Source organism: Chionomys nivalis, chromosome 1 (genome assembly GCF_950005125.1).
Source record: "Chionomys nivalis chromosome 1, mChiNiv1.1, whole genome shotgun sequence".
NCBI classification, from domain to species: Eukaryota; Metazoa; Chordata; class Mammalia; order Rodentia; family Cricetidae; genus Chionomys; species Chionomys nivalis.
Window position 1 is genome coordinate 91,540,954 of NC_080086.1, and position 21,851 is coordinate 91,562,804.

The window sequence follows — 21,851 nt, forward strand, 5'->3', positions numbered from 1 at the left end:
AATCATAGCTCTGCCCTCATTCTTCTCAGGAACAGGAATCCTGGGATTTTCTTTCATTTCCCAACTCACTGGGAGGGGGACCTTTCAGATCTTCCCACTGTTTCCGAGTTCAGGAAATTTTTGTTGGAAGAGGTGGGCATGGGACCTTGTCACAATCCTTGTGATAGCCCTAAAGGCACATCAAGCTTGGGGAAAACAAGTGAGTCCATGACTCTGGGGCAGTCTCAACTCTGCAGAACGGGTTCTTAGTTGGAAAGAAAGTCAGGACCTTTATAGAACCCTTCAAAGGGAAGAAGAACCAAAGGAAAGGATGTAGAAAAGAAATAGCAACCCCTGGCTACTTCTCCAGGTATGTATGGGTCCCCAGCACCGCTGCCCACAGGAAAAGAAGTACTCTAGCCCCAAAGAACCTGGCCATTCCTTGCTCAGAGTCCACGTGAGTTCCACCTTGGCAACCTCATCTGCTGTGGACACATGCTGCACAGGGTGACTCTGTATCCTGTGCTCCCCCACTCAGGTCCTCCTCTGTCCTCCTCCAGAGGCTGTCACCGGTTCCTCGCGGTTTCAACCCTGGATCAGGAAGACATAGAGCCAGGCACATAACAGGCTCAGCAGGTGCCTGGGAAGGACCTTGACTGCACTTGTCACTGCTGTTCTGCCCGTGACATGTGTGATGTTCACAGATGCTCTGCTCCCTATGTTCCTGTCTGCTTTTGCAGTGGCTTTTGCAGGTGGAGGGATGCTGTACCTGCCTTCTGCCTTCTCCCATTCTAGTTTGCCCCAGAGCCTTTCAGAACATTTGGAGTGGGATAGGGATGACAGGGAAAGCCTCATACAGGGCCTGCCCTGCGGTAGACTGGCATCTAACGGGGCTACCTTTGAGATGCCATCCCGGGGAACTTTTAAAACTGAGAAGCAGCCTCCTCTCTTGTATTTTACAGTAGGGGCCAACTCCAACATCTTAACACTCATAGAAGTTGTCCAAGAGCCTCATAGCAGTGGCAAAGCTGCATGAGGAGGAAGCATTTGCTGTGGCAGGAACGGGAAAAACGCAACTTGAGCACAAATCGCCAGAAACCTGCCCAACTGGCAGAGGAATGTTTCCGCTCCTTACTCATGGGTGCTAGACGCACATCCCGCAGCTTTCCTAGAGAGCGTCTCAGAATCAGTTCTCAGATGTTAGGATCCGCAGAGGAGGGAGCGTCCGCTAGAACAAAGGCTGCCTCCTTGCTCCCAGGACCCATGAACAAATGCTTCCACTTGCTTCTTCCCAGGCCATTGACACGACTTTACAGCAAGCACTGTGCCTGTCGGACTGGGCTGGGCTTCTATGGAAATGGCTCCTGATCAACCTGTGGTTGGCACAGACCCACTGTGCCAAGGGCCCTGACCCTGGGGTCTTCTCTGCCTTGGCTTCTTCAGCTATATAAAAAAAGAGGATCTTGGCCCACTACTACACAGGAAACTGCCAAGAAGGTGGCTCCTTTAAGACGGGCATGCTGGCTTCAAGAGTTTTCTAGGACTGCTGTAACAAAACGTCGCAGGCTTAATAGTTTAAACAATAGAATTCGGTTTTCTCAGAGTTGTTGAGTCCCAGACTGGTGTCAACAGGTTGGCTTGATCCTGAATGCCTTCTCCACAGCTCGTAGGTGGTTACTGTCTTCTCATATCTTTATTTGGTCTTATGTTGATGTCCCTCAGGGTCTTCCTTCCTTATTGCCATTAGTTAGATGGGTTGGGGCCTTTCCATATGACCCATTTTAACCTTCCTCACATCTCCAAAGGCCTCCTGTCCAAATACAGTCACAATCTGAGGTACAGGGCATCAAGGCTTCAGAGCATGAATCTGGGGGAAGATGATACATCTTGTAGCCATTGTTGAGTCTGAAGAGCCTGGTATGCTTGCCCATGCCATGGCAGCATTAACGGGCTTGGAAGCTCAGTTACTTCCTATGTTCTTCCTTATATAGTGACAAACTTCTGCCTGTCTTTGGGAAGCTCTTCAGCAGAGAGTTGAACTGAATTCCAAGTTTTAAATATCTTAAATTCATACATTTGCATTCCTGTTTTTTTTTCCAATGCAGGCTTCGTGAAAACCAGACAAATCAAAGTTGATGACAGTGCTAATTGTGTTAACGCTAATAGTAACCAGCAACCAGTCCAATTGAGCAAAACCACAGTTTTCAAGTTGCTTAAGTTTGAAAAACATTAGACTCAAAATGAAACTCAGAATTACAATGCATAACATTTGTTTTTTTTGTTTTGTTTTTTTTAAAAAAACAAAACAAAACAGGTCCTGAGTTCCTTGCTCGTGCTCTCTCTCCTTCTGCTCCTCATTTGGGCCTTGGGATTTCAGTCCGGTGCTCTAATGTGGGTCTCTGTCTCTGTCTCCTTTCATCACCTGATGAAGGTTAATATCCAGGAGGATAACTATATGTTTTTCTTTGGATTCACCTTCTTATTTAGCTTCTCTAGGATCACGAATTCTAGGCTCAATGTCCTTTATTTATGGCTAGAAACCCATTATGAGTGAGTACGTCCCATGTTCCTCTTTTTGGGTCTGGCTTACCTCACTCAGGATAATGTTTTCTATTTCTGCCCATTTGCATGCAAAATTCAAGAAGTCATTGTTTTTTACTGCTGAGTAGTACTCTAATATGTATATATTCCATACTTTCTTCATCCATTCTTCCATTGAAGGGCATCTAAGGGTGCACCCACACACTGAGACAATGGGGATGTTCTATCGGGAACTCACCAAGGCCAGCTTGACTGGGTCTAAAAAAAGCATGGGATAAAACTGGACTTGCTGAACATAGCAGACAAGGAGGGCTGCTGAGAAGTCAAGAACAATGGCACTGGGTTTTGATCCTACTGCACGTACTGGCTTTGTGGGAGCCTAGGCTGTTTGGATGCTCACCTTACTTGTCCTGGAAGGAGGTGGGAGATCCTTGGACTTCCCACAAGGCAGGGGACCCTGACTGCTCTTCGGGCTGCTGAGGGAGGGGGAGTTGATTGGGGGAGAGAAATGGGAGGCGGTGGCAGGGAGAAGGCAGAAATCTTTAATAAATAAATAAATAAATTAATTAATTAAAAAAACAGGGGCTGGAGAGAGGGCTCAGTAGTTAAGAATTTTTGCTGCTCTTGCAGATGATTGGAGTTTCTTTCCCAGGACCCACACTGGACAGCTTACAACAGCCTGTAATTCTAGCTCTTGGGAAGGCTGGTCCATTGCCCTCTTCTGGCCAGTAAAACCACCTACATTCGTGTCTATACACACACACACACCATTAAAAATATATTTTCAGTTGGCTTTTGTTTTTTAACAGAACTTTTTATAAATTGGTCTCAAGAGGTCATGGACCAAGTGGTCCAATTTCATGAGTCAATTACAGCTTTGCTACCTAAGAGAGTCGGGTCACCAGGTGGAGCAGTGGGGCGGGGGGAGCCAGACTTGGGCAGAATGATCATGCAAGAAGGAAATTGTAGTCTTTACTTCACTACCAATTTACCTTTGACGGCTACAAACCCATTGCACATGCCATTTGCAGTTCAAACAACCACAGCACCCACCCTTCACACTCAGTGCCCAACTGCCTCTTGATTAGAGAGAATGGGGAGTTTTGTCTCAGATTTGACAAAGTGTAGCAACAGGAGTTGGGGTGGGGGAACACATTGGTTTCTTCTTTTGTATGAAACCCCCCTTTTTTATTAATGACCACAAAAGAGATTCGGGCTAGGGAGAGGCTAGAAAGAAAACCAGCAAGAACAGAGAAACCGAAAATGACAGAGAACCTGTGAGCGGTGCCTTCCAGCAGGCACAAGAGACCGCAAATGAAATAAAGGAAGCATTACTCTGTTTTCAGATATGATTATAGGAAGAATCAGACAGAGCTGACTAAATAACTGCTTTAAAAAGTATAATCTGCATCTTTTAAAAAATAAAACCAGGATTTTGTAAAGAACGTATACCAAGGTTCCACAAAACATCAAGACTATACATTTTCTAGACAAATCTAAATGGAGTCTGCCTGGAGGTTTAAGAAAATCCATTCTACTAAGTATAAAAATAGGATTCTTTAAAAAAAAAAAAACAAGAACTACTATATGAAATAAAGAATAAACACGCTGGCTTAATCTCTTCCTGAGCTCATCCTACAACATAATCCACTGAGTCTCCCTACTTTGGGGACAGCGTTGGATTCATGATAGAGGTAGAGCTGAGAGGCTAATAAGAAAGGCAGGATCCAGGACCTACAGAGTCTGATGCAACATCAAGGATCCTGGACTTCATCCTTGGGCCAAAGGGAGCCAACAAAAGTTTCAAATGAGAGCTGATTCAATCATATCTCTGTTTCCACAGATGACTCACAGGTTAAAAGGTCCCAATAAAACAGGAGCCATCTCGAAACAAATACAGAACAGTTGAGCAGGGAGTGGACTCTTTGAAAGCAGGCCTGGCCTCCATGGACATCAGCTGTTAAGGAACAGGGGTCCCCAGTATAGAACTCACTGCCCAGGTCCCAACACTGTCAAACTCTTCCACAGAGAAGTTCTTTCCGAATGCAGTTCCCAAACAGCTTTCTTTTAAAAGACTAAACATAATTGAAATAGCCAATCCTGGAGTTTCCAGGGAGCCTGAACTTTCCTCTTCATCGGAAAAAAAACAAACAGAAAACTCAAACAAAACACCCCAACAAGCAAAACATCAAGTTCTTATTTTATGGTCTTGCCCTTTCTAAGTATTTATATAAACAGGCTTTTTTTAAAGCCACCCCCTATGACAGAAAACATGCTGGTCATAAATCCTGTTTCTCTAGTTTAACTGAAATAGAGCCTTTGCCTATCAGGCATGCTGGCTTCTGTTTCACAGGGTATACAGAAAGGCGGGCTCACAAGCATCATAGAGGAAGGCACCCCTTGTAGGCAAGGATGGCTTCACTGAATGGGTTCTTTTTCCAGAACCCCCTTGCAGCAGGGAGATGTTCTGCCTGATGCTCAGGACGTATTTCTAAAGTTTTGCTGTGAGAGTCTCACCATCAACAAAGCCTAAAAACTTCAGAGAGACCTTGCTTCTTGGCCCTAAAATATACAGACAGGTTTTCTGTCACATCACACAGGTGTAGGGAGTCCCAGGGAGTAGGGAGAGCCACAAAAACTGCTTTGGTCATAGTTGAATTTCCTTAGGATTATGCCAACTAGCTGATAAGTTGTGGTCTACAGGCATTTGCCAGACTATTTCCAGAGAGAGTGTCTGAACCCACAAGTCAATAAAAGAATGGTGTGGGCATACATATTTAAATTTTTTAACTTTTTCTAACAAAACGCACATTCCTAAGAAACGATACAACACTGTTTTTGCTCTGTACAAAACTGCGATCCAGTTCCTCAAGGGAAACACTCAGGCATGGAAAAGATATAAAAATGCCCAAAGAAACCAGAGCTCCTGTGTAAACTGAGTGGTTTTACTCAGCAGCTCAGCGCTAGCCCTCTGAGTACCCCAGCAGAGTTCACTGCTTGTCACAAAGCTCTTCCCAGCTCAAATGGGAGGTCAGCAAGTGTGCTGGGGTGGAAGGGTGTGTTTCCCTTTGTTCTGTCCTCTGACCTCCCTAAACGTGGTGGTGTCACTTTGATAGTTGATGCTAATAATCAGTGCGCCACTGCAGTTCACCAGCCACTTAGTGAGACACTGCCAAGAGGAAGAGCAGGGTGACAACGGCTCCTTTTAGTAGCACTGCAGTTACACCAACCCGGCCCACACCCTCAGCCTTGAGGACATGGTCAGTGGTCAACAGGGCTCAAGTCCATTTCTGATCGATATTCCCACAACTATTTTAGGATCAGCTATATATTTCCCCAACTTCCCACCTACTAGCAGCCTGCAGAGCAACAGACAGGTTTTCCAAGATGAAGACCTCCCTCCTACTACTCTTCCTATAGGCACAACGCAAGAACGCTGACAGAATAGACCAGTGCCAAACCCCAAACTCTCCTCACCTCCTCGAGGCCACGTACAGGGCATCAGCTGCCACCATGCACTGGGAACACAGGAAAAACAAATCTTCATACTTCCTCAACAGCAGAACCCCAGAGCCAAAGAAGGTCCATGAGACTGCTGTGGGAAATGCAGCATGTGTGCAGAAGGCTGCAGACAAGCAGGAGCTTGCAAGGTATGTACAAGGCTCCTTTGTGTCCAGGACACAGTGCAGTCCATGTGGGAAAATCTGTGTAAACTGCTGGAAATGTTTGCTTGGAAAGATGAAAACACAGAGGGAGAGTTACACACACACACACACACACACGAGAGAGAGAGAGAGAGAGAGAGAGAGAGAGAGAGAGAGAATGAATGAATGAATGAATGAATGAATGAGAGGGGGGAGCTCCAGAAAGAGCTACTACTAGAAAAACAGGGAACTTCTCCTCCTAGGCCCTTCCCATGTCCCAGGCACAGCCTGAAGCCCTGGAAGCCCCATAGGAATGAGCATTGGAACTCTTCCTCCACTGTGAGGACAAAGAAAACAGGTGCAGCAAAGACAAAAGTCATTTGCTTAAAACCATATAGCCAATTGGTTGCAAAGCCAGGATTCACTGCCAAGTATCTACTTTTAAAAAATGTTACTTAGGGGGTCAGGGAGACAGGGTAGCAGGTAACAACACATTTGCCACACAAGCAGGAGGACAGGAGTTTAGGTCCCCAGCACCAACATAAATGCTGGACTGGCATGACAGCCAGCCTGTCATACAAGAGTCTGGGAGGAAAAAACAAAGATCGCTGGAGCAAGGCGGCAAGACAGTCTGGCTGAATCTCTAAGCTCTTGGTTTAAGTGAGAGACTATGGCCTCATTTTAAAGAGTGGTAAGTGATAAAGGAAGTTACATGGCATCAACACACACACACCTCTGCACACATGTGTACCCATATACTTTCAGACATGCACACACCATATATTCATGCTGATAAAATTCTAAAATGTTTCTTAGTTTATGGTAAAGAACACAGTCAACAAAAGATCCCACGCAATCCAATTCCTTTCACACCAGTGACCCACAATAGGGAAATCACAGAGACGGATGTAGATTAGTGGTTGCCAGGGAAATGGGGGTTGACTTGTAATGGGACGACGGTGTTTTTTGAGATGAAAATATTCTGAGGTTGGCCATGTCCATGACGCGCACACACCTGCGATTATATTAAAAAAGCACTGGATTGTAAACTTCCAATGGGTGAAACGTAAGGTGTGAGAACTGCATCTCAATGGGAGAGTTATCATCACCATCGTTATTATTTTATAAATATGAGAGGACTGAACCATGCAAGTTCAGTTCTGTTGCAAGGGAAATGGCTGCCAAAGAAAAGGGCTTCCATGCCGGTCACGGGCCCCTGCTTCTTAAGGAGATGGTGTCCGTGAGTTATTACAGTCATACCATCCTGAGAGGCGAGGGGCGAGCTACCTGCGATTGGCAGCAGCTCGTCTTACCCAGCAGGAGCGAGTCAACCCGGAAATCCTGGGAGGGTCATGTTCTGTCTCACAGAAGGCTGCAGTACAAGGCCAGCACTGGAGTCGTGACGAACTTGCTTCATGTTCTCCCGGTTGTGTTCTGAACTGTAGAGCTGTTTTCTGTGGTATTTGTCACATTGAGGACACGGGCCTTTTTAATTGGCAATCGAGTGCGCCACGTGAGATGTCAAACGGCTGTTGAGGAGCAGCTCTGTTAAGTAGAGGCCCTGCCAGTTAATGGCTATGCCCCCCCCCCAAGTTGAGAGTGGGTGGGGAAGTCCTGGCTTGAACATAGCTCTGAGTCAGAAGGAACAGACCCAGACAGAGCCTTGCTGGGTAGCCCGTGGGTGCTGAGTCTGCATTGGATTTTATCTGGGTGCTTCCAAAGCACATGGCCTCTCGGGCCTTCTCTTCAAGCTATGATTTCTAAAACGCTCAGGTACATAGAGTCATTTGAGAAGTTGAATATTGTGCCCCCAAATAAAGCAAAAAATGTTCACGCTGATGGCCCCAGGAAAAGTGACTCCCTATATCTCACCTTTTACATTGCAAGTTTGTAGGCTTTTTTCCCCTTTGAGCCTGACCATCTAACCTGTCTTTGGAGAAAAGCATTGTAACGTCTCCTTCCTCTTTTGCCAACCAAGTCAGGATGGTTGGAGAGACTGGCTTACTCAGTATAAGATCTGTCAACTCACTCCAAGTATTTGAGAGACCCCAGACCAAAACAAAACAAAACAAAAAAAACCTCAACAAAACAAAACATAACCCAAGACTACCTAACTGACCCACAGCTGGTCACATAGGCATGGCTGAAACCAAGCAAGGACAAAAGACCTAGTTACTCTACGGAGAAAAAAAAAAATCTGTTGTTTAAATTGGTGAGCTTAGGGATAGATTAATACACGGCACCATTATATCAGCAAGTAATTGATCCATTTTGCCAGTTGATGTTTAGGGAGACAGTATCAATCCCAGCCCTAGACAGGAGTCAGAGGTAGCTCCAGACTCACAGAGTCTACAAGGACTAACCACAGGCTTGCTGAAGGAGGAAATGGGAAACAATTCACACTGTAGTCAGTCAGTAGCCCTGAGCATATGCGATGGGAGAGGCAGAACAGCTTGCCAAGCTCAGACCCTGGGACAACGTCGTTTGCATAACTACTGGGCAGGGGGGCGTACTTAACATGCGACTCTGCAGATTGACCCCCTCGGCATTTCTTACACCGTCTTCCTCATGTGCCTGCCTGCATTTCAGAGTTGAGAAAGCAGTAGTAGCCTTCTTCCTTGCACGGCCAGATTCTAGATGTGATTTTTTTCAGATGCACCTGTCAGGGGTCACTTATGTAGATTTGAGGGTCTGGGGCATGAGGGGAACCACGTGGCTGCAGACTTTTCAGTTGTCTGGCAAGCAGACCAGCCATGGGCTTTATGGGCGTGTTGAAAAGCACAGCAGACCCTGCAGACATGATGGAAACATGCAAACACAGTCACTGCAATCCCTCCAGGACCTTAGACGGTGGCTGCAGGATCGACAGGTGAGTGTACCTGTGGTGGACAGTTCTCACGGTACAATTTTGACTTCTAAGATTCCCAGGGCGGCAGCAGAGCATTCCTGTGGTCGAGTTCTGCAGTGTCGTCTCATTGGGAAATTAACGGTTCCTCCACTAATCTCTGCTTATGTCACTATCCTGTTGTGCCAGGCTTTTTTTTTTAAGGCCACCGACAAGCTCTCAAGTCATGACACAGAGACTTACTACTTCTGAATGCCTGACCTAGCTTAGGCACGTTTCTGGATAGCCTTTTAAACTTAAATTAACCTGTTTCTCTTTATCTACCTTTTGCCTTGGGGCTTATTACCTTTCTTCTGTGTCTCTTACTTTTACTGCTTCTCAAGGTCTGTCTGCCTGAAGTCTGCCTGGTTTCTTGCTTCAGGCGTGTCCTACATTCTTTTCTCATTCTTCCGTTTTCTCCTCAAGCCTATAGTTGTCCTCCTGTTTATCTCTGCCTGGAGGCCCCACCTCGCCTTTCCCTGCCTAGCTACTGGCCATTCAGCTCCCTATTAGACCAATCAGGTGCCTTAGACAGGCAATGTGAAACAGATGCAACACATCTTTACATAATTAAACATACCTCCTTACATCGTTAAACAAGTGCAGCATAAACAAATGTAACACACCTTTACACAGCTAAAGTAATATTCCACAGCATAAACAAATATAACATATCTTTGCCTAGTTAAAATAATATTCTCCAACCCCCTGCAGTTCCCGTTTCCTGGTGAGCTGTAATAGATTCCCTTCACCTCCACATACTTCTGTTTCCCTGTCTGTAAAGGGAAATGCAGAGACCAACTGTTTCGAGGAACCATTGCCTAATGATTTGATTAGGTTATCTGAATTAAATATTTGCAGCAATGCCTGACATACAGAAAACGCTCAAGAACTTAGAGCTTAAATTTGTAAATCTAGACAGCAGCTGGTGTCAGGGCGCTCTGAGATTAAAAAGAACCCTGGGGTTTGAAGAATGTTCATTCTGAGTTTCAGATACTTTTCCTAAGCTTCAGGCTTGTCCTGGGTCTTCTAGGAATGTGGAGTTCTCCATTGTTAATAAGGACTGAGTATTTTTCAATCTTAAGCATTGCATGCTTCCCGTAACAGGGACCAATTCTATGAAGAAGCCGGGCGGTGGTGGCGCACGCCTTTAATCCCAGCACTTGGGAGGCAGAGGCAGGCGGATCTCTGTGAGTTCGAGACCAGCCTGGTCTACAAGAGCTAGTTCCAGGACAGGCTCCAAAACCACAGAGAAACCCTGTCTCGAAAAACCAAAAAAAAAAAAAAAAAAAAAAAAAAAAAACCAGTCTCATTAAGTCAACTGACCGGTATCTGGAGACTCTGGCTTTCTGCAGAATCACAATCCAATATTCTAGTGTTTGAGACCAGATTTGGTTTAGAATTCAGTTGACAAATGCCATTTGGTGGCCCAGCACCTGAGTAATAACTCTACAGCAAAGGCCGAGGCATTGGCTTCCACTACAGCAAATACTTGCCTATGACAGTTTGGGTCATGTTTCCTGCTGCCAGAGTTCATTTCAGAGTTTGGACTCTGCAAGATATAGGCTCTTTAGATAAGGACCAAGAACATGGAGGTGTAAGTGCTGAGATGGAGAGAAGCATGGTCAGCTATGAAGGGTCATCTGGGCACCAAAAAAGCTGTTGTTAGTGTGAGGACATGTTCAGGCTGATTCAGGAGAGGGTTGTCTTTTTATATCTGCAAGGATACTTGATCAATGTGACAGTGCCGGAACCCCTAATAATGAGGTCATATAAAGAGACATTTAGTCACCTTAGGCACAAGCATCCCAGGACTGTAAGACTAAAACAAAGGGAAGCATACAGGGCAAAGACCAAGCTTTCTCCTGAAGTCCATGTACAGGTTAGGAAACCTTTCTGGGCCATCAAAATACCATGAGGAGAGAGACACACAAATCCTTCACAAAACCAGGAGGCTAGAGAGCGGGCAGTGAAGGCCCAGCCGAAAGATCGTCTGATCCCAGGGAAGGTGAGCATTCACTCAAGCACACCTACATGCTACCAGAGATGAGCCAAGATGCAGATGTGCTCAACAAAATCAAAGCCAATACCTCAAGCTGACTGTGGTCACCAGAGTACACATTTGTACCTGTGTAGACTTTAAACACCTTCCCACACATATTTCTAGCTGGTGTAAAATGATGAGATTTAAAGGATGGAACCCACTTGACCTGAAAGCAAAGGTATTTTTCTGCATGAACTAAACTTGTTCAACAGTAGTTTCTTTGAAGAGTGCAGTAAATCTATCTGGAAACCAAGGACTGCACATTGTTCAAGCATTTCAGCGGCACGAAGCCATCAGTCTTACGTGACTCCCTTGCTTCCTCTCCTCCTCCCACAAGAATACATTCCCGTACCCCAAAATGGCTTGCAAAGATGTCCATAAATAGGAAAGGGAAAGTAATGTAAGGAAATCAGGATAAATATAGAAGAAATCAGATAAAACCAGGAGCAGGAGAATGATCTAATGAATTCTCAACACGCTTGAGTTTCACAACGGTTTTCTTCTTAGCACATCTCTCAGTATAGAACCCTGACCTGTCACTACAGTGTGGCTCATCAAAAGCAATTCCACAGGGAGCCAAAGAGTATAGACTAGCTCATGGTACCCAGAGAGCCCAGCATGATTCAGGAAGAGCTCTGAGAGCCTCTACCTCTGAGGAAGGGATGTGCCAGCTGTCCCCAGGCTCCTTCTGAAGATTCTGCTGCCTTTGATGAATCTCTTGGTAGATGTGGATTGCAGAGTCTGATATGATGTCAATTACAGGTTTAATAGTATGGACCACAGCTACTCCACAATGCAGGGTAAGTGCTCTGTTACTGGCTCTCACCATCTGGAACTGCACTGGCTCCAGGCTTTGGAAAAGCACGGCAGGGCATTGTCTCCCTCTCCCTTGGCATACGTTGGTATACCAAGGCAATCTTAAAAGTTCTCAGGTCACGGATCAGTGGACAGAAGAGGAAATGGACAAACACATAGAAATTTGGCATCTAAATTTTTGAGGGGAGGGGTGCTTGGGAGGATGGGTTGTTGATCTTTTAGAATAGCATCAAATGCAATCCTACTATCATGCCATTCATCAGAAAAACCTTTAAATGTACTGGATATTTAAGTAGACAATGAAATTAAACATACATTAAACAGGTGAATTCTTCAATAACACAGAAGTGAAAAAAAAACTTGAAACTACAATTTGCTATGCAAGATTGATAAATTCGTCCACAAGATGATAAATTCATCTACATGAAAGTAAAATAGGGTGAATGCAGAGCAAAATAAAAAGAACACATTTAAGAAGAGTCAAAAGACAAATGGCCAAACTAAGACGGGAAGTCTTCTGCAATTTATGTCAGAAACAAGAGTTTAATCCCACTAATATTAGAAAAAGCTCTTATGATGGAGAATTTAAAAAGGCAAAAGCATAACACAAAAATAAATAAAAGATGTGTATCATTTACTGGAAGAGGAAGGAAATGCACCCCCCACACTTAAGACAAACTATACAACTTTTCTGACAGCAGAAATAACCTAAAACTAAGATGAAATATCATTTCTCACTTATCGCATTAAGAAGGAGCCAAAGTTCTGAAACTCATTTTATCTGTGGAGACACAGACGCTCCGAAAAATTCTCAAGGGTGGGGAAGCGCAAAGCGCTGTGACCCCTGGCTGGAGAACTGAGTCACACCGAACAAAAGAAACCACTGGTTTTCGTCTTTCCAACCATCATTTGCATGTGAAGATACACTTTCTCAGGCTCGAAACCAATACGGCTGTAGAGATGACTCGACACAGCACTGTCTGTCAAATAAAAGGTAAGAAATAACCCAAGAGTCCACTGAGAGGAGGCTGTCTGAATCCACTCACGTTCACCCACCCAGTGAACCATTACACAGCAAAGAGAAAGAAGACAGCCTTCGTGGCTGCTAAGGAGCCATTGCTAGGTTGTACTGAGAGTAGGCAGTACCAAGTGAAGGCACACAGGATATGGGACAAGAGAGACCGGACATGGAAATGGATATGAAATGTGTTTATTTTACAAGGATGCAGGGACTAAGAAAGAGGAACAAGGCAATTATTCAGTGGGGGGGAGGTATGTGAATGCCGATTCCTATGAAGTTATATTACGTAGTTAAGGCAAGCAAATATTTTACATTGTCCAAAAGAACTAAATTAGTTTAGGGAAAGAGGTCTAACAATCCCAAATGTTAGCAATACTAACCAAAACACACAAACCACCTGGAGCTGGAATGACGACTCAGCAATTAAGAGCACCGATTGCCCTTGCAACGGACCTGAGTTTGGGTCTCAGGACCAAGCAGGGCACTGCGTTAGGGTAAGAATCAGAGAGACAACAGACGAGCAGATGATAGCATTGCTCCACACGAACTGATAAGAAACTACTAAACGGGCTTTGGGGTCATGGGAAAGTCTGAACGCGGACATTACGTGAAATGAATTATTAATTTTCTTAGCTGTGATGTAGGAGGGGGCGATGGAGCAGTGAGTCTCTCCAGTTGCGTGCCTTGATAAGAACTTAGCAGAGAAAAGGCTCAGGGCCTGATGCGGAACGGCTGGGCTATCCACGCACAGAGCGAGCCATACTCCCTTCATTCGCATGTATGTGCATGCACATAGAAATTAACCCAAGGCGGCACACATTAACAGCAATGGAATCTAGGCGGCAGGCACCTAGAACTTTATTGTACTATCCTTTGTTTCTTTTTCTCCTTTAAATTTGCGGTTCTGGGATCACACACCAGGCAAACATTCCATCTTCACTCTGGCTCTGGCTTGTACTACTAGTCTTGATTTTCTTAATATTGGTTTTATTTTTTTCTTCTTTGAGACAGGGTCTTACTGTGTAACCCAGGCTGCCCTCAAACTTTTTATACTCCTCCCTCTGCCTCCAGAGTAATGGAACTGTAAGTATGAAGCACACCTAGACAAATTTGTTTGTCCTAATAGAAACTTAGGAAAAGCACCAGGTGCTGGTGTGTGCCCATAATTCCAACACTTGGGAGGCTGAGGGAGATTCTTTTTTCAGGTTAGCTTATGTTAGGTACTAAGCCCCTGTCTCAAGTTTTCATAAAGAGAAGGAAGGGAAGCTCTGAATGGTCCCAGTCCAAGGACTAAAGTGGTATCACATTCTAGAGGCTGGGGACAAATTTAAGTTTAAAATTAATATAGAGAAGAGGTAATTACTTGTTTACTAGAAAAATCTTATAAGACACCCACAAAATACTTACATTTATGCAAAATTACTTTCTGAAGATGATATACCAATTTTGGTAAAAACTATGACTTTAATGACCTCTGTATGAAACAAGGCCCCCTCTACCAAGGCCTCTGTGTGATAGCACCCCCTACATATGGTACATGAAGATGGCCATGCACTGCTGCCACAATGAATTGTCACAGTGACTTTCCAAGTTCTTACCTTATGCTTTCAAAAGCAGGAAGTCTAAAATGAATCCTCTGAAGATACTCAAAATGTCAGCAGTGAGGTCCCTTTCAGAGTGTCTTAGTTAGGGTTTTTATTGCTGTCAAGAGACAGCACAACCACAGCAGCTCTTATAAAGAAAACATTTAATGGGATGGCTTACAGTTTCAGAGGTTCAGTCCATTATCATCATGACTGGGAGCATGGCACCATGCAGGCAGCTGTGGTACTGGCTACATCTTGACCAGAAGGCAGCAGGAAGTCTACTGAGACATTGGACAGTATCCTGAGCATAGGAAACCTCAAAGTCCACCCCCACAGTGACACACTTCCTCCAACAAGGCCACACCCACACACCTCCTAGTAGTGCCACTCCCTATGAGATTTATGGGGACCAATCACATTCAAGCTACCACACAGAGTCTCTGGGGGAAAGCACATTTTCAGGTCTTTCTTAGCCTTGAAATGTTTTGCTTATAGCCTCTTCTTTCATTTTCAAAACCAAATGCTAGTGTTACTACATTTTTTTCTCTGACTCTTTTGTCTCTGACATACAGGGACCCACATAATGACATCAGACTATTGAAGTTAACATTTCCATCTCAAGATTATCAATCTGATGAAAACTGCAAAATCTCCACCTCTTGTAAAGGTAACACAGCCAGAACAAGGATGTGGATATCTCTGGGGTCCACTGAGATACTTACTAGAATAAATAACTATGGTGGTCAGCATGAGATACAAGCAGAGGCTTAATAAGTGCTTGCACAGTGGAATTCTTATCTTAAATTTTTTTCCTTTAGGATCCTTTCTTTTAGAACCCAGCTATCACACAGTGAAGAATCCAATTCAGGCAGAGGAAAGGCCACACGAAGGTAAACAAGACTCTGAGCAATAATCCTGTTGAGTACTTTCAAGGATGTGAGTGAGCAAGCAAGTGATCGCATCTTCTGCTCCTGGTCCAGTCAGTGCAGATAACCCGGGAAGGACAGGGATGAAGCATACTGATGAGCCCTGCTCAAATCATAATCAAATAAATGACTGCTCTTCTCTTAAGCTACTACATTTTGAGGTAGGCTTTTAAAAAATGATAACATCCAGATTGAAATGATTGCTTGCTTTGAACCAGTGAAAATGTTGAAGAACGTATACCAAGCATGTTAACTTTGGCTTTATGTTATTGGCCGCTGACCCTTGATTATGAGAATAATTGAACCCTTTCAAGGGCTTTTGAAAACAAAGTTAAGACGACCCATTGGAAGAAAATGTCTTTTCCCTGTCGCTTTAGCAAGAGGGAGGCCTCCGAGTCTGCTAGAACGGGGATGAAATCAATAATGACCACATTATAATGAAGAAGGAGTAGATCGCCACAGGAAGTCACAGGCTCATGAAGCAGGAAGCCTGCATCCATCCCCTGCCACTAGATGCAGCTCTGTGAGATAGATGCTGTCTCCCAAGTCAATGAAATGAGCGTGTTTCCACCGTGGCTGTTGTTTCAAGTGTTTGATTGGGATGTTAGCTTTGTGGGCTTGGCCTACTTGCTACATTTTGCCCACATATCTTGCTGAACTGGGGCTTCCGTCAGGTTCCTGGCTCAGCTAAGCCATAACCCAGAGGACTAAATTTCAGCATCTCGATCTTGCCATGAGCTTTTGCTATGCCACTGGGAGGAAACCAGTTCCTTTCTGTGCTGTGAGAGTTTGTTTGTGGTTTTATTATTTCTTGGAAAATATGCTTAAAATCATTCATTCTCCATTCCTTCCCATTCAGGTCTACAATGCTTCTAGAAGCTGCAGGGGGGAAAAATGGATGAAGCTTCTAGTTAGGAAACCAGCACCCAAGTCTAAATCATCCCTTTAGCTTATAGTTCTGGTCACGGAAACACTGACCTAGCAAGACATGGGCTTACATGGTGTGCCAATGGCAAACAGCAAAATCATCCTCACTTTCTCCACAGCAGCAGAAGCCTGGCAACATCTCTAAAGCACTTCCAAATCTTCACATAACTAACCTGACCTAGACCCACATAGTCGCCCAGCCGTCTCTTCTTGCTTTGCAGCGACGAGTGAACACCTGTGGCTTTGTACTGCTAAGAACTGCCTGGGATTCATCGCCTAAAGGAATGCCTAAACCCACAAACAGCGGGTAAGCCAGAGTTACTCGCACCCTGAAGCCCAGCATGCAGGGTCCCAGGCCAAAGCCCCGCGATTAACGCTACATTTAAGGGAAGGAAACACTTGCATTTATAAGGCTTTGAAATACCAATTTTCAAGGGATTAATGGTAGAGTCCTCAGAAGAAGGGAAAAATAAGCTTGAGTCCACAGGTGTCACTGAGTATGACAGCGGGCTCAGGTCTAGGCATTGTCGGTAATGCCAACGAAATACAGAAACAGCCCCGTATTGTCAGGGTGCAGTTACATAGAGCTAGGGAAGTTGAAATACTAGCAAAGAACTTAGCAGCTAATGAAGGAAACAGACCACCGCAATGGCTATGGACTGTGTTTTAAGAAAAGTTACTGAGTTGAAAAGCTTGGGGCAGAAGACTAGAAATAGCAGGACGCTGAATCTTGAGAAGTCTCATGCTTGAGAAATGACAGTGGACAGCAAAGGAAGTACGAGCAAGGAGGCAAACAACAGTTTTGTTTTCCTAAATAGAAGCCACTGACCCAGCCCAGTGCAATAGCCTGGAGCCATTGAATATGGGGCCAAGGGATCCAAACACCCCCGCAGGCCTTGAGGCAACTCAAGGAGGGCAATGAGGACAGCTACAACTATCCACAGCCATTTCTCATTATGCTGTGGTCCCCGCACGCTCTATCTTCACTGTTTACACAGGCAGGGGATGGTGTCTAGTGGTCACTATTTAGAAAACCTGCCATCCAAAAAGAGTTCATTGAAGTCTGGGCACTTAAGTGCATAAGCTTAGCGGAGTAGAAAATTGATTTACGTGCAACGGCAGCTCATTTCCCAAACTTGGGGGTTTGAACTTGACTTCTCCTTCACCACGCACCCAAACGAGCTCTTGAGGCCTGGGGATTCTCTGTCCTGTTCACTAGGACAATCGTGTCTCCTGGACACTGTGGCCTCCAGCAGCCTATTCTAATCTAGCTTGGCCTTTATGTGACGGGATTGTTTTTCAGCGTGTACCTGTGGTCCAGTTGGCACACACATAGTTTCCAGGGGGCTCCCTGTATTCTGAAGAAGATACACTTCAGAACAGCCTCTGGGTCATTTAAAATCTGGCGTTGCTGGTTCATCTAATTCTTTCTCCCACCGTAGAGTTTCTTGCTCAACACAGCTGCTGATTCTGAAAGTCACTTCTTTTTTCCTCTGTGTGTGTGTGTGTGGTGGAGGAGGAGGAGAAGGAGATGATACATGTATCATGGCACCAGTCAGGAGGTCAGAAGATGACCTGTGTGTTGGTCTTTACCTTCTTCCTCATTAGGGACAGAGTCTCTTTGTTGGTAGCTATGTGTGCCAGGCTGACTTACAAGCTTTCGGGGAGTCTGTGTCTTTACCTCCCATAACCCTGTGGGAACACTGGGGTCACAGACATGTGCCACCATGTCCGGCTTTAAGTGAACTGGGGGGATCTAAACACAGGATTTCACACTTGCATAGCCAACACTCTACTGACTGAGACATCTCTCCAACACAGGATGTTGCATTCTTTAGGTGTTTTTCTCTCTCTCTCTCTCCAGAAAATTCTCACCTGCTCTTCAGCCCTCCGTCACCCAATATATATCATACAAACCTTAGTATGATGGCACTTCCATCGGTTCTGCCTCTGCATGTGACGTGTGTATGGGGGCAGGGATCATGTTCATGCCAATGCCATCAGTCTCTTTAGCCAGGCCCACTGGAGGCCTTAGCAGGTGGTAAGACAGCCACTGATACTGACTGACCCCTCCCAGGCTTTGACAGGCACAGTCTGGCTCAACCCTATGATGCCAGGAAGAGGTGCTCCATTCACAGCTGGAGTGACAGCCAACAGGCCTGAGGAGGAGGAGAACTTAATCCCAGCCAAGGATCAGCAAAGCTGGTCTTACCTCATTATGGATAACCATTTACAGCATGTCAGAACCCAGCCCCCTGCAAAGGCACTGTATCTGACCCAAATATTTATCCTTCTGTACAAAATATGTATATAAAAAACCAGTAACTGGCTCACCAGCAATGGCCTTGGGGAAAAAAATCTTAATCTTCCCACTTGTTTCTTCCTGTCTAAAAGGCCCAAGCATGAAATTGGAGAGAACCACCCAGTGGCCTCTATTCTGGAATGTCTTTTGCTGACCACCCTGGGCTTTAATTTGGGCTACCTTCCTTACCGGTGTCCCAACTCCAGGAGAAGTCTGAGCAGGAACAGCCTCTGCCCTGCAGAGAATCCATGCTTTGTTACAACCCAGGATCCTGCTTGTTTTAAGAGATGTTCTTGCTGTGGAGCTCAGGCTGACCTTGAACTTGTGATTCCCCCCTACTCTAACCTCTGGAGTGTGGAGATTACAGGCTTTGGCAAGCATGCTGGCTCAGGCAGGGGTCCTTTAAATGACCCCATACACACTCCCAAAGACCCACAGCATTCAAAGAGGGAAAGGTTGCTTTGAGTGAACATTGCATTCGGCGACTCTCTTCCCCTGCATCTCTGCATGAAGGGCCTCTCCTCGACACCCCTCTCTTACCAAGTACCATCAGGCTATATTTCTTCCCCCAGTCCCCTGTTCAGTGGGTGATGGGCCACTTGAATAGCACTGCCAGGTTGGATAAGTGCCTGGGTCCTTTTTGGCCACTGCTAGCTCCACTCCCCAACACTAACATAGAAGAGTCAGAAAGAGAGCCTCCCCTCTCTCTGATAAAGGCCATAGTCTACCAGTTCTGTGGCCACCACCATGCTGGAGCTCTGGAAACCATGTAAAAGGACTTTCTCCCTGGTGAGCTAACTGCTTTGCTAGGGGTTGAAACGGGACCCAGACCTGGTATCTCTGGGGAGGTCCTACAGGGTAGACCATGTGCTGAGAGACCCCGAGACCTGATAGGCACTGGCCTACGGCGGCAGACCACTTCGACAACTACTATGACAGCTCAGACTACAAATAAGCAAGAGGTCATCCCCCATCTCTTTGGCCACCTCTACCACATCAGAAAAACAACCCCCAAATCCTTTTCTGTTTTTGCGTCACCCCACCACTGATCGTTCTTGGAGGAAAGGGTTAAACTGTCTTACACTTGCAGATCGTAGTCCACCACTGAGGGAAGCCAGGGAAGAAACTCGAGGCAGGAACCTGGAGGCAGGGACCGAAGCAGAGCTCTTTACTGTCTAGCTCTTCCTGGCTGGCTAAGTGTGCTTTTTTTTTTTTTTTTGGTTTTTCGAGACAGCGTTTCTCTGTACCTTTGGTACCTGTCCCAGAACTAGCTCTTGTAGACCAGGCTGGCCTCGAACTCCCAGAGATCCGCCTGCCAGTGTGCTTTCTTATACGAGCCAGCACCACCGGCTCTGAGGTGGCATTGGCCATAGTGGGCAGTGTCCTCCCACATTAGTAACCAATCAAGAAAATGCCTCACATGTTCACCTCCAGGCTGTCTGAGGGAGGCAATTTCTCAGCTGAGGTTCCTCTTCCTGGATGACTCTAGCTTGTGTCAGGGGACCAAAAAATGTATCGAGTGGACTCAGTAATAATCGTGGTAGTAATCGGACTTTAGTCGATTGTATCCTTTTAGGCTGAGGGCCCCAGCCACTCCAACATCTCCTAGTCCATAGCCTTCATTCCTAGGCACACTAGCCTCTTCCTCTCTGGGTCTCAGTTCAACCATGTTCTTGAGCAAGGTTCCCCACATACCTTGTCCACAGAAGACCCCCCACCTCTTCCCTAAAGACCCCATCATGCCACCCCGTGGAGTTTTAGTATCATTCATCACAATCCAAAATGAGCTTTCAAACTTATAAGCTTCTTCTTTAGGACTCATGGCGTCCCCTTTCCAGAAGCAGAAGGACATGGCTTTTGTGTGCATCACCATATCCCCCCTCCACCCCGGCATATGTCACCATGGCTGGCACGTACCAGATGCTCAGTAAATATTTGCTTTCATAAATGAATAAATAAGTCCTGCCATTTGAAAAAGAACCTGGGAAATAACTGGAGGTAACCGGGCAAGGGCACACATGCCAGTATTGTTCATAAGGGGGAAAAGATAATAATTTAAATACCCAACAAAAGAGGATCGTGTCAATCAGAGCTTTGGCATGATTAATTATTGAATGCTATTTAGCATGGATGAGCTAGTTATTCAAGCACTGGTGTGGAAAGATGCCCAAGATATTATAACAAAAGCAGGTTACAGTATGCATAGGCATGATTCATTGACGGTTTTAAAAATGTCTAATATTAATAACACACACATACATATATGCACAAAAAACTTAAAGGAGAGCTAAGAAAATTTGAGAAAGGATGTTCAGGGCTCTAGCCCCACAGTTTTAAACTGTGTTTACTTCTGAGGCAGGCGGTATGATGTATTTCAATTGATTTCTTTTGTTCATATTTTCTGATATTTAAATAATGGATGCATATTACTTCCATAACAAGAAAAAGGAAGAACACAGTAGAAGGAAGAGCAATCTGCTGTGCGGGTGTCCATCACCGACTGAGGAATAGTGGCAGGTGGGGAGGTGGAGGCTGTGGGTTCACAAAGAAGCCCCCTTAGGACCGCCAGTCCCTGGACAACACCCTTAGTAATGAGTCTCTTCCTGTTTTGAGCTGACCTCATAGAAAATATATTTGTTAGATAATCAAAGCAGAAGCCCTCGGGCATATTTCTTCCCATGGAGAGAGAGCAGCTGTGGTTTCCTTCCATGTTAATCTCTGTTGTTATTCTCTGCCCTGAGCTCTGAACACAGGGCCCCATGCTTAGAGCAGGGATCCATTCGCCAACGCTGGGCACGTGGACTCTCAGCTCTAATCCTGGGCAGAGCCGATGGGGCCTTGGATACACTGGACACCTCATAAACATCCAGAATGAGATCCTGCCTAAGACCTCACCCATGGCTCGGAGACAGTTTCCAGTCCGCATGCACGGTCAGGGTAGGAGAGCTGCTGTGTGTGGACTCTCTCGGGTCACATTCATTGAACGCTGATATATCTCAAAAGCCATCTCAGCACTGAATGAAAATCAACCAAAAGGACAAAGACCAAATCTATGGCCATCACGAATTAACTCAAAATGGACCAGTCTCTATGGAATCTGGTACAATGCCTCGTCTCAGCACGTCAGGGTCATTATCGATCAAGTGAGGCTATTGGAGGCAAAGGTTTTGTGGGGTTCACA

The 21,851-nt window shown here is 45.4% G+C and overlaps 1 protein-coding gene across 2 annotated transcripts in view; it reads right to left on the reverse strand.

Moving 5' to 3' along the window:
- Klhl29 (kelch like family member 29) overlaps window positions 1–21,851 on the reverse strand; it is a 309,064-nt gene that overhangs the window by 245,053 nt on the left and 42,160 nt on the right. The gene's annotated exons all lie outside the window — the stretch shown is intronic.